Here is an 11551-nt window from a genome sequence, read left to right on the forward strand (position 1 = left end):
AATCTGTGTCTCCGCTGCCTCATTCCCTTCCACCCCCACATGGGCAGACACCCAAAGAAAACCCCAGCTGAACCTCCAGCCTGCTCAGTCCCATATAACATAATCATCAGCTCCACCTCGGGGCCTGACCGAGCTCCTTTGCATTCCCCGTGTGTCGTCAGAACTGAATCCTGACTTGAGACTGCTCGCCTCTATTTCACCTCTTCTATCACTATGCTCAGCCATTATTTTTCTGTTCCAAAAGATGGTAACAGATTTTCCACTTTGGGGCCCATCAGCATTAATTTGTTGATAATGACTCAGTTGTTCTTTTGCCTCTCCCCCGTGATGTCACCTTGAAATATGTTCTCATGGTTTCTGAGACACTGACATCTGTTTCTGGAGCGGATTAAATCTAAGGTGATACAAGTGGCCAGTGAATTATAGCAGCCGTCCCCACCTCTCCTCACCTCAGTCTTTACACATCTTTATTCATCTGGAAACACTCCTTCAGTTTTTTACTCAGCCTCACTCCAAAGTGTTTTCCAGAAATCTAATCTAATCAGTTTCTCTTCTTTGTGTCCCTGTAGTTTACTTATGTACTGCATGGTCAGTGAACTCTGAACAGTTTTGAAAAGCAGTTTGTACATAAGTTATATGGGAAAACAGGAAACTCTTAATTAAAAAAAAGAAGACAGGTAGTTTTGTCAATTGTCCATTTGAGGGCGCCAAAGCACTATACTTAAGACTGCAGATGGAGAGATGGATGGAAGGATAGATGGATAGATAGATGAATGGATGGATGGATGGATAGTTGTATAGATAGATGAATGGACGGATGGATGGATAGATGGATGGATAAAACCAAAGTAATTGCTCAATGAAATTATGACTTGTATGGATGAAAAAAGAAAATGAATTATACTTGTCATTACTGTCACAATATCTTCTGCTTGGCTTGCCTGTTTAATTACAACAACTTGTCTCTCTGCAGTTTTGCCATCCAGAAATCCTTCTGTGGGCCCAGATAAAAATACATTGACTTTATGTTGTCCAGCCAAGTGTACAGCCGTGCCCTCCTTCAAAAAAAAAAAGAAAAAAGGGCAGAGCTCAGCAATGATGTCCATTGAAATCTGAAGCCGCTCTCTCACACTGGCTCGAGAGGAAGTGGAACACTTGAAGGTGAGTCTCATCCATGGAATTGTGATGAAATTAAATCCAAGTGAGGTGATTGTGCCCCCCCCCTCTCAGTCCTCTCTCCTGCAGGATCCTGGGATAAAAGCTCAAATGTTTCCTGCTGTGTGTGTGCAGAGTTATGCTCAGTCCACACAAAGAGACATATTAAAGGTTAAAGGAGAATAAACCCTGTGCCATTTCTCCCTGCTCTTATAGTGCATGTTTTTACCATTGTCTTTTTTATTTATTATTACTGCCCTACAGCAGATTTCCCCATTGTGGGATGAAGAAAGGATCATTTTATTTTTTCTAGTAGCAGTAATTGATCATCAAAATCATTGCTGACAATAATACAGTATATTAAAGTATATAATATAGGATGAATATGAAAAGGAAGGTGCAATCTATCTATCTATGTATTTATACTGTCTTTGTATCTAAAGTTGATTTGAATAGTACATAAAATAATTGGAGATGTTTTAAAGACTTGTTGAATCAACTTTATTTTGGCCCCTTAAAAAATTGTAAGAATAAAAGAGAGAGAACAAAATGAAGAGTACAGTGTCAGGTGACATTTTAAAATACATTTGTAAGGATTAATATTCGTATCCTTTGATAAATGTGTGTGTTACTAATTTATTCAAGAGGATTTGTGACACTTCACGTGCATGAAAACTACAGAAAATCAACTTCCGCTGCAGGATCACATGCGCTTACAGAGAAAAGAGGTCTGATATCTTGTCTGCAGTCTGGCCGCTCAAGCTGACGTTCATCATTCATAAACTGATTCATGCACAACACTGGATGTGTGTGTGTGTGTGTGTGTAAAATATTAGACCACATACACTTCACATATCTTGTGATATTTTCAACTCACTTCTGTGTACTTTGTATTTCATATATGTACAATACTGTAACTGTATTTTTTACATTGAGCAAAATTTGCATTAGAATTAAACAGTAACAGTGTTTCACCACGAGATGTCAGAAAAGAGCGAGAGTACCTGGCTGCAGACAAGATGGTGATCCATCCTCCGCGAGCGCATGCGCAGTAGATGTTCTGTACCCTCTCATTTAGTTTTTTCAAAGGGGCCAATCTGAGGTTGATCCATCAAATCTTTAAAAAGTCTCCAGTTATTGTATAAACTATGAAATCACATTTAGTTACAGACGATAAAAACTGATTAAACAATGTGAATATTGTAAATAATATATTTTGACCTTCAAGTCTCTTGATGACAATGATGACAAAAATAGAGTTCTAATTTTATCATTGCATATATATCTTTTGTAAACCCACATTTTATTCTATTCTGTATATTTAACTGATTATTATTGTTATATTTGCTGCCATGAAGCTTCCCTGTAAAGGTTTTTTTCATAAGATTATATTTATGGAGCCACAATAACAATAAACATCTTGAAGCTTAAATCAAAGATCTGCTTAAAGTTTAAAGGAGAATTTAATTATCTGAGCTGTGAAGGTAAAATATGTTGATTGCTGGGTCAGTTGGGAGTTAGAGAAATATCCCAACAAGACCGAGAATGAAATCCAGACAGTTTGAATTTCAAAACCATCAACATTCCAAGAAACCAGCAGTGCGGAGGGAAGGGGTCAAAGGTCACAGTGGAAAACTAGACAACATAAACATGAGGATGTTGGAGGAAGGTTAGAGTTTTAATGTAATGATGAGATTAAGCTTCACATCAAACAGAAAGAAAGAATGAATAACCAAGTAACAGAGCATCACCAGTGTACTGACAGTAGGGGGCAGAGTTAGATCATGTTTGAGTTTCAGGTTGAATCATTAATTCCACCTCTGTCCGGCTGTTTCAATGTCAAACTTTCAATTATGGACGACCTTTTCTCCTCGCGTGGCCGCATTCATGTCACGGAACGTGTGATTCCGATGGAATTCCTAAAGCAGCCCAGTAAATATACCTGACCTGAGTCCAGTGAACACACACACACACACACACACACACACACACACACACACACACACACTCCCCCTCCTCTGTATTTGTGGCTTCATGCAAACACGCCATGTATAGAATACAAACAATGTACAGACTGTACAGAAAGAGCTCAGTGGATAACAGATGCTCTGTTACACATGTTGTATGCACATATATACAACATGTGAAATTAAAGGAATCCATCACCTATCAATGTTCAAAGCATTTGTGTTGATTTCATCCTTAAATCTGTTTTATCTTTATTTTCATCAAAGACTCTATGTTCTCATTTCTGTCAGCAGACGTGCAAAAAAAACAAAATGTCAAATCACACGTCAAAAAATCTGAAATATTTCTGCTTCAATTTAACATCTGCCAAGGAAAGATATGTTGTCATTGACATCTGTCTTTTAACTCTTAACATCTTGTCTTCTTTAACTGTGTGGTGGATCCAGATGATTGAATGGATCCAGGAATTCATATTTTACTCCCAGGAAGTGGAGACAAGTCATCCATCGTTATTTACAGCCACTGGAGGATGCTGAAGGTAATATTTATTTATAATTATCAACACTTGATTGATCAATTACAATTGAGCAATATTTACATCAGACGATGAACCAAACTTACTGCTTCTTATTCGTCTCATTTGCTCTTTGTTCCTCCCTCTGTGGACAATTAAAATCAGTCAATAGTTAATTAAAAGTATAAACATAATAAATGTTATATTTCAATGTTTCTTTAATGAACACGTCTGCAAGTTAAGTCAGTGAATGTAAATGAGACTGATACCAAACTCATTTTGTACAAAATATAAAGATGGCTACAGTCCAGACTCAAATGAATTTCACTCTGTTAAATAAATTCAGCGCAGACTCATCTATGACCAAACTGAAACAGGAAAAGGCTCTTTTCATGAATTCCATTAACATCTAGTTGCTTAGACTCTGCTGAGCCAGACCCAAAATAAGGCGCAGGCTCGTTGCTGCGAGGCCCCCGCATGACAAGGATAGAAATATGTTTTAATGAGCTGCAGTCCTGAGGCGACAGGGTCAATTTTTTTATTTGAGGCCACGGCTGCAAGACTTCAAGAATGTACAAAAACGAAGAAGTGAATAATGTCGTGAAAACAGAGAGGTGGAAGAGAAATGCAGATTCTGCTGGTGAGAAGGAAAAAATACTGAAGTAAAAAGAAGAGGAATCAAATATTTGGGTTCAGAATGTGTAGTATGAAAAAATGTACTATGATATATTGCAGTTATTTGTGAAGCCTTAATAGTTGAGCTGCTGGAGAAAAGGTCACGAGGTCAACAAGAACATGATTCATCCTCTGGAGATCATGAATATCCATGAATCATCAACATTCTTACTGTATCTCTGTTAAGATCGTGTTGTGTTTGTGCTTTGTCAGTATTTTAACCTTAGTTACTGCAGACATTGTTTTTTGATGACTATTTACACTTTTTATATTATTATTAAGTTGTGCAACAGTATCTTAGAATCAAATTCATTATATGATCAATTTGTTACATTATTACACATCTACGATGCAGCTCCAGCGTCTGAACTGTTCAAAAACATCACATCATTTGAACCACGGAGCCTGAACACGGATCCAAAACCACAGAGCATGAACACGGATCCAGAACCACAGAGCATGAACCACGGAGCCTGAACCACGGAGCCCGCTGACTGCTCAAACTAATGGAGCGTTCCTAAAGAGAGCGCTGACCCCTGCGACCTGTAACTGAGGCTGGGTGGAGGGATGGAGGAGAGATGGTGGGCCAAAGGTCAAATAGTTAAGGAAAGGGAAGATTTAAACCTGCTGATTTCTGCTCTGTCAGCTCATCATGGAAAATCCCTGATTATTGATTTGAAGTGAACTAATCTTAATATTAATGTGCGATAAACTTTCACCGATTCACCAGGCTGAAAATCTTCACGAAGCTTAATGTACGTACAGTTTCTGTTCTAGACAAATGATATTGCTAATGGCTGAAGACTGATGGTGTTTAATATTCATAATATCATTAAATATATACATGTTTATGTTTTCAGTGACTTGCTCAGATAATAATCACGTCCTGTCTATGAGTCACTGTAAACTTCTTCTCCAGTATTTAACGTGAACCAGCTGCTGCAGGTGAGTGATGGATCACGAGAGCGGAGATTGTACGAAAAACTAATTAAATGTGTTGTTAGTGTTTTGGGCCATTGGCAGGTTCCTCGTTAAGTTGACAAAAATGTTTCGTCTGCAGCAACGTGTTTAATGTAAGACGCATTTGCTGCAGCACATCAGACGTATACAAACATCGCTTACAGGAGACAGGGTCGGGATATCGGAGCGCTGTTGGGTCGAGGTGTTCAATCACGGTAAAGCCGAGTAGAAGCCTCACACCTACGATGAATGAAGAATTTTAAAAATGAAGCCATAACATTCAGGATGCTTCCACCTTTCCACGAGAACATCGTGGAAGAGATTTGTGCTTGGACAGTGTCAGGACAGTTGTGGTGAAGACGGAGCTGAAGCACCTCACCTGTGGTCATGACCCAAAGAACAAGATCGCAGATAAACGGCTGAACTGAGTTTCCTCCGCAGGATAACTCACATCAATCTCAGAGATAAGGAAAATAAACAGTTGAGTTTAGGTTTAGTACTGAAGTAAAAGTACTTTTCTACCTCTGATGATTCATCATCTGAAAAATAATGACTTTTCATCCACTGTGGTTAGAGGAGCAGCAGATGCTGATCATGATGTATTGTGATATTGTTTTGAAACACACTAAGCTCATATATGTTTAACCTGCTGTTGATATGATCCGGGCCTCAGGTTGTATATTACATTTTACGACTCTGCTCGTCCATGCTCCAAAGACCAGAGTTGATTATCTGCCAACGCACCACGCACCGATATACACGGGAACGTGCCTCGCTGCGTGATATACACAAATACATTTAAATGTGTAGTGATCCTCAGTCGTGTGTGATAGCTTAATAATGATATATGTGGAGCGTTGTGCCGCAGGAGCGCTGACTGCAATCCCACAACTGTCGGCTCACAAATATTTATTATCAGCCGCAGAATGTCTGCACACGTCTGGACATTTCAGCTCCGAGCCACTGGTGCATGAGTTTGTTGTTGGGCTGCAGGACGTCACCCTGCACACAGCGAGAGCTCCGGCTCCTCATGTGAGCACCAGTTCCCAATCTGCATCATCAAGATGAATCTTTAATGATCTCCGAGCAGAAGCCTTATCAATATTTCATCATTTTTATGTCGAGGCTACAACAGTTTATTTGTTCTTGTTGCTCAAACAACAGCCAGGAGACACAGGATGCCACAGGAAAGCAAATACTGCCCCCTGGGGGCCACTTCTGTTCATTTATGATAAGACGCAACACTTCTGTTTACTCTGGGTGTGAATGGATCAACACATTTGCTTTAATGACTCTGAAACTGCTGAACAACATAACTCAAACCTTGTTTTCAATACAACTGATTGATATTTGTGAGGTTTGATCGCCCCCTGGTCGCTGGCCTCAGCTGAGGTCCTAAACCCTGTCCCCTCCACGTTAGCAAATTGGACATGGAACGTAAAAAGTAAAATTGGACGTCAATTTCCTCATGGATGGTTTATAATTAATTTGATAAACAAATGTAAAAAACCAGAGAGCACATACCTCTGCCAAAGCCCCAAATTAAACCACATTTAATAATAATACCACCATCACCAACAACAACAACAACAATAACAACAACAATAACAACAATAATAAACTTTTCTCATATTGAGTCTTAAAACCAGAGATAGAAAAGCCAGGGCAGCAATCATGGTAACAAAATAAATAATTTTTATTTCCATAGAAGTAACAAGTAAACAAATATGGTTCAAAATGCTCTTGACCTCCAGCGAGGACGGACCTTGACTTGTTGGTGAGGACTCAATTAAAGCAGGTGTTAATCCCTCAGCCCAGAGACGGAGCCGCCTCACAGCGATGGAGCCGCTCACAGCGAGGTCACTTCACGATGACTGAGGGTGTGATCACACCTTCAGTGATGTTGAGGAGCAGGGGAGAAGCTGATTCTGATGTTTTTAGCGAAGGCGTAGACACACTGTCATGTTTTCAAAGAGGCCTAAGATTTTTGCTGCAGGAGATCGTTCAGCAAATGAGCAGGAAAATGTGTTTGTCACCAAAGGCTTTATGGGTAATCCCTCAGTAATTTCATGTAGGATTAGTCCTGAAGCTCCGAAGACATTTGTCTGTCAGGATGAGGAGAGAGGTGGAGGAACCTTTGAATGAAAACTGCTGTTTAACAACAATTTAACCGATTAACCTCTTTTCAACCGTCTGCTTCATTTTCTCCAACAAACACTGATCAGGTCAAAGGTCAAGATCAACAAAGACATGGTCCGAAAAAACACATTTTCCAAGAGAGAAATAAAATCTAAAGCTTTTATTGATCAGAAAATTATTCTGCATCATCTGATCAGTGATGTCATGAAGAAGTCAGGACATTATCCCTGAATCCTATTGGACTACAGACACGTTCTAAAGCTTATAGATTCTAAAATGATCATTTGGTAAAATGATGTCATATTGTCTACACGTTCGAAAACTTTTCAGACCATGACCCTAAAAGTAACCGAGCCAGAGACTAAACTACACGAACACAATGTTGAATGAAATTCATGACAATTTCACTTCTTTCATTTTGAATTTTCCTTCAACTGCAGCTGTTTTCTTTGTGTCTCCTCCTCTCTGCCCTCCCTCCATCAGCCTGACGTCCAGACAATAAAACCTGGCGTTCAGTGTCGATGCTTTAAATTGTTCTTCACGATTAAATGCTGAATCAATTTGTTCAGGAAGAAGAGACACAAACTAAAACTGAAACTGTTTTTGAAGTTATTGGACAAGGAGAAGTTTTCAGTCAAAGAACAAACAAAAATATAGGTTCAGATAAAAAACAACTGTCTGAAAAGTAAAAGCTGTGTGAGCTACTGTAGTTCTGCATATGAGTACATGTATGTGCATGTGTGTGTATTTATATTTGGTTCCAAATTGAATTCATCCACAAATTAATACAAATAGTCCATATTGATGTGTTTGTGTTGTGTGTGTGTGTCCATCAGTTTTTGTTGATAGTTACATTAAGTGTGTGTGTGTGTGTGTGTGTGTGTGTGTGTGTGTGTGTGTGAGGTGCTTACGTAACACAAGGTTGCTGCAGCAGCCTACAGCAGGTTGTTGGATGGTGAACATCCTTAATGTGGAGTGACAGTGGTAAAAGAGAATGGGCTGCTTTTCCTGTGGCGTGTGTGTGTGTGTGTGTTTGTGTTGTTTGGGTTAATGTGTTGACTGTGAATTTGGCTGCGAGCTCGAAGCCTTTTTGATGAGGAGAGAAGAAAAAGGAAGTGGAACAAAGTTTGTTTTTTGCCACTCGAGCAGTTTGTTTGTGCTCAAGAAAATACAAAACAACAGCGTTCAAACTGAGCGGCGCCCGGACAAGACGAGAAACTGGACAAATACAAAACTGAAAAGTAAACTTTTGTTGTTAGTGAAGAGAACGAGACACTGTCAGGATGATTTTGAATTCATGTCAGTGTGTAGAACCTTCAGCATCTATGTTTTGGTTTAGGTTTGTTCTGTAGTTTCATCAAACAAATAATAATAACATGTACTTTAACTTATTAGTTTTATGTCACTGGATGATGTCTCATCACGTTCTTATTTCCTCATGTAAGATGGAAGTGGAGGTAGACTTGATGACCAATACTGTAACCAGCCACCAGGGGGTGATCAAGACACTTCTGCTTCACTTTTGGAAAGTGCCACGTCATCCATCTTTATTTAGTCGATGGTGCAGACAGCGATCCAGACAGCTGTCGTAGGTGGATGATCATTTATCTTTTCATCGACCTGCAGATTCAGACAAACAGGTGACGGTAACAATCATTAAACGAAGAGAATTTAAAGTCCATTTTGTTTAAAGCAAGACAATGAACACCAGGAAACCAGGAAGACGACAAAACAGCGAGTTGTGTCGTCCATATTTCCTAACGGTCTTAAAAACATCATCATGTATTATCGCTAACATTCCATGTGTCACATCAGATTTCCGAAACCTAATGAGCTGAGACGCTGTGATGTAACTGCTGCTGAAATAAAAAGGATCCGCTCACCTCAGGGCTGCGACCCTCCAGCTCCGACCCGCCTGTCTGCTGCGGTTTGTCCAGAAATACCTGACGCTCCTTTAATCTGCCGGCAGGAAGCTGCGGCTCTGAGAGAACGAGTCTGAGAGGAATAAAATAAGACAAGTCGGGCTTCCTGGTGAGGCCATCACACGGTTAACCTCCTCCAGGTGCCGGCTCTGACAGACGTCTGTCCGTTTCACTTATGACAGTCACACAAAGGCCGACGTTTCTGCCATCGACCACCTCTGCTCTTCTGTCATGTCTGACGTTCACTCGACTCAAGCTGAGAGATTCTTCATGTCAACTCTTTAATCCAACATAAAACAATAATAGTAACAAAACAAAAACACGTTTCTACAACGAGTATTCAGGCTACTTCTTTTTCATTAAAATACAACTTTTTATTGTATATTTACAACTTTATTCTTGAAATGTCAGATCTATTTTCTCTTTAATTGCCTCTTATTAATTGAACAATGGCCCATAACCATTTATTCCAAGTCTAATCAATTACTTATAAGTCATAAGTCTAGTTTTGGACTCAAAATTGTGTTGGACATTTTCTCAATTATTTTCAAAAATGTCCTCAAGCTCCAGCAGTGTCCACGTGGACGTCATAAAACCTAAATCAATGCATGAGAAGTCAAAGTGAAATCAGAGAAACTGAAGATATTTCATGTTGGAACTCGTCAGAGATCAGAGTGAAACTTCCAGCAGATGATTTAATGCGAAGCTAATGTCAGTGAACGCACCACCAGATGAACTTGACAGATCACATGTGATCGAGGAACATGAGACTGTATTCTCTAAACGTTTCTTTGGCTTCAAGACAGCGTTCAACAAAATCACGCATCAGCTGCACTGCCGAGCTGATCAGAAGTGGCAGATGCACATTGTCTTATCTTTGCTTGACGTGACTGAACCATGTGTAAAATAAAATTGCACACACTCAGAGATCCGCTCAACCAGGACACAAGACGAGTGAGTGACAGCGTCTCTGAGGGTCGGAGATCAGCTTCATGTTCACCTGAGCTTTCTGACAGAGATGATTCATCATTCAACTCAAACGCGAAGTAACGGTGATATGAAGGAATCAGAGTGACGATGTGTTCAAATGCAATTTTTTGTTGTGATGAGTTTTCTTACAAAGTCGATACAAAGACGCAAATAGACTGAAATCTCTGAAATGTTTTCTTTTCTTTCAACTGCTTCAGTTAATTACTGGTCCTCATGAAGTTTTTATCTTCTGTCTTTCTATGGAAATGTCTGACACATATTCTTATTTACACCCTTTTAGTCCTGTTTGTTTGATCTTATTTGATTGTGTTTACTCCTTCTCTCTCTTTTTACAAGTTCTTAAATATCAGTTGTTAAGAAAATAGACACATAATAAGTTTTCATTATCACCCGCAGGCCTGATAGAAGAACTGTCATTCTACTTAAAAGACCATTTTAATACATATTTTAAAACTAGAATGGTATTTAGAGAGCACACACCTCCTTATGAAACCTTATTTAAATTCACTTTTGCAAGATAGATAATAAATACACGAACATAACAATGAGACATATGTCTTATTAACCCATTACTGACCCATGAGGGATCTTTATACAAAGTTTCGTGTTAAACCGCTGAGTAGTTTTTACATAATCCTAACTAGTAGTAGTAGTAGTAAGTTTATTTTCACTTTATGAAACTTCTCTAACACATTAAACATCCGATCACTGAGCAAAACAACTTCTATGCATCAGAAGAAAAAGAAAGTGCGGCTCAGCTGCAGCGTCAAGCTTTTCAGCAGTAAACAGGAGCCAACTCCCCACACCTGTCAGGGAATTGTCCTCACTCCGGAGACGGGGTCCGAGGGTTCAGGAGACGTGGATCAGGGCGATTTGAAGCCTCCCAGAGCATCTGCTGAATCACGGCTCATATGCTCGTGTGCAGCTGAAGGCAGAGCGGAGAGCGAGGCTCTAACGCTGCCCGGGTTAGAGAGTCACTGAGCTCTGAGGTCAGAGGAAAACCTGCTCCACATGATTCACAGTGTCACTGCAAAGGTTTTGGGACCAAACTCGAGCAGAAAGAAATACTTATATTTATAGTATATATTATATTTTCAAATCAAACACTGCAGTCTTTGGATAATCTGTCTCATTATATGTCATGGCATTTTCAATATGTCATTTTGTCCTTTTCATTGTTGTTGTTGGACTTGACACTAAATAATTATTGTACCCTGGGACTAACTGT

This window comes from Paralichthys olivaceus, chromosome 9 (genome assembly GCF_024713975.1).
Source record: "Paralichthys olivaceus isolate ysfri-2021 chromosome 9, ASM2471397v2, whole genome shotgun sequence".
Taxonomy (NCBI): Eukaryota; Metazoa; Chordata; class Actinopteri; order Pleuronectiformes; family Paralichthyidae; genus Paralichthys; species Paralichthys olivaceus.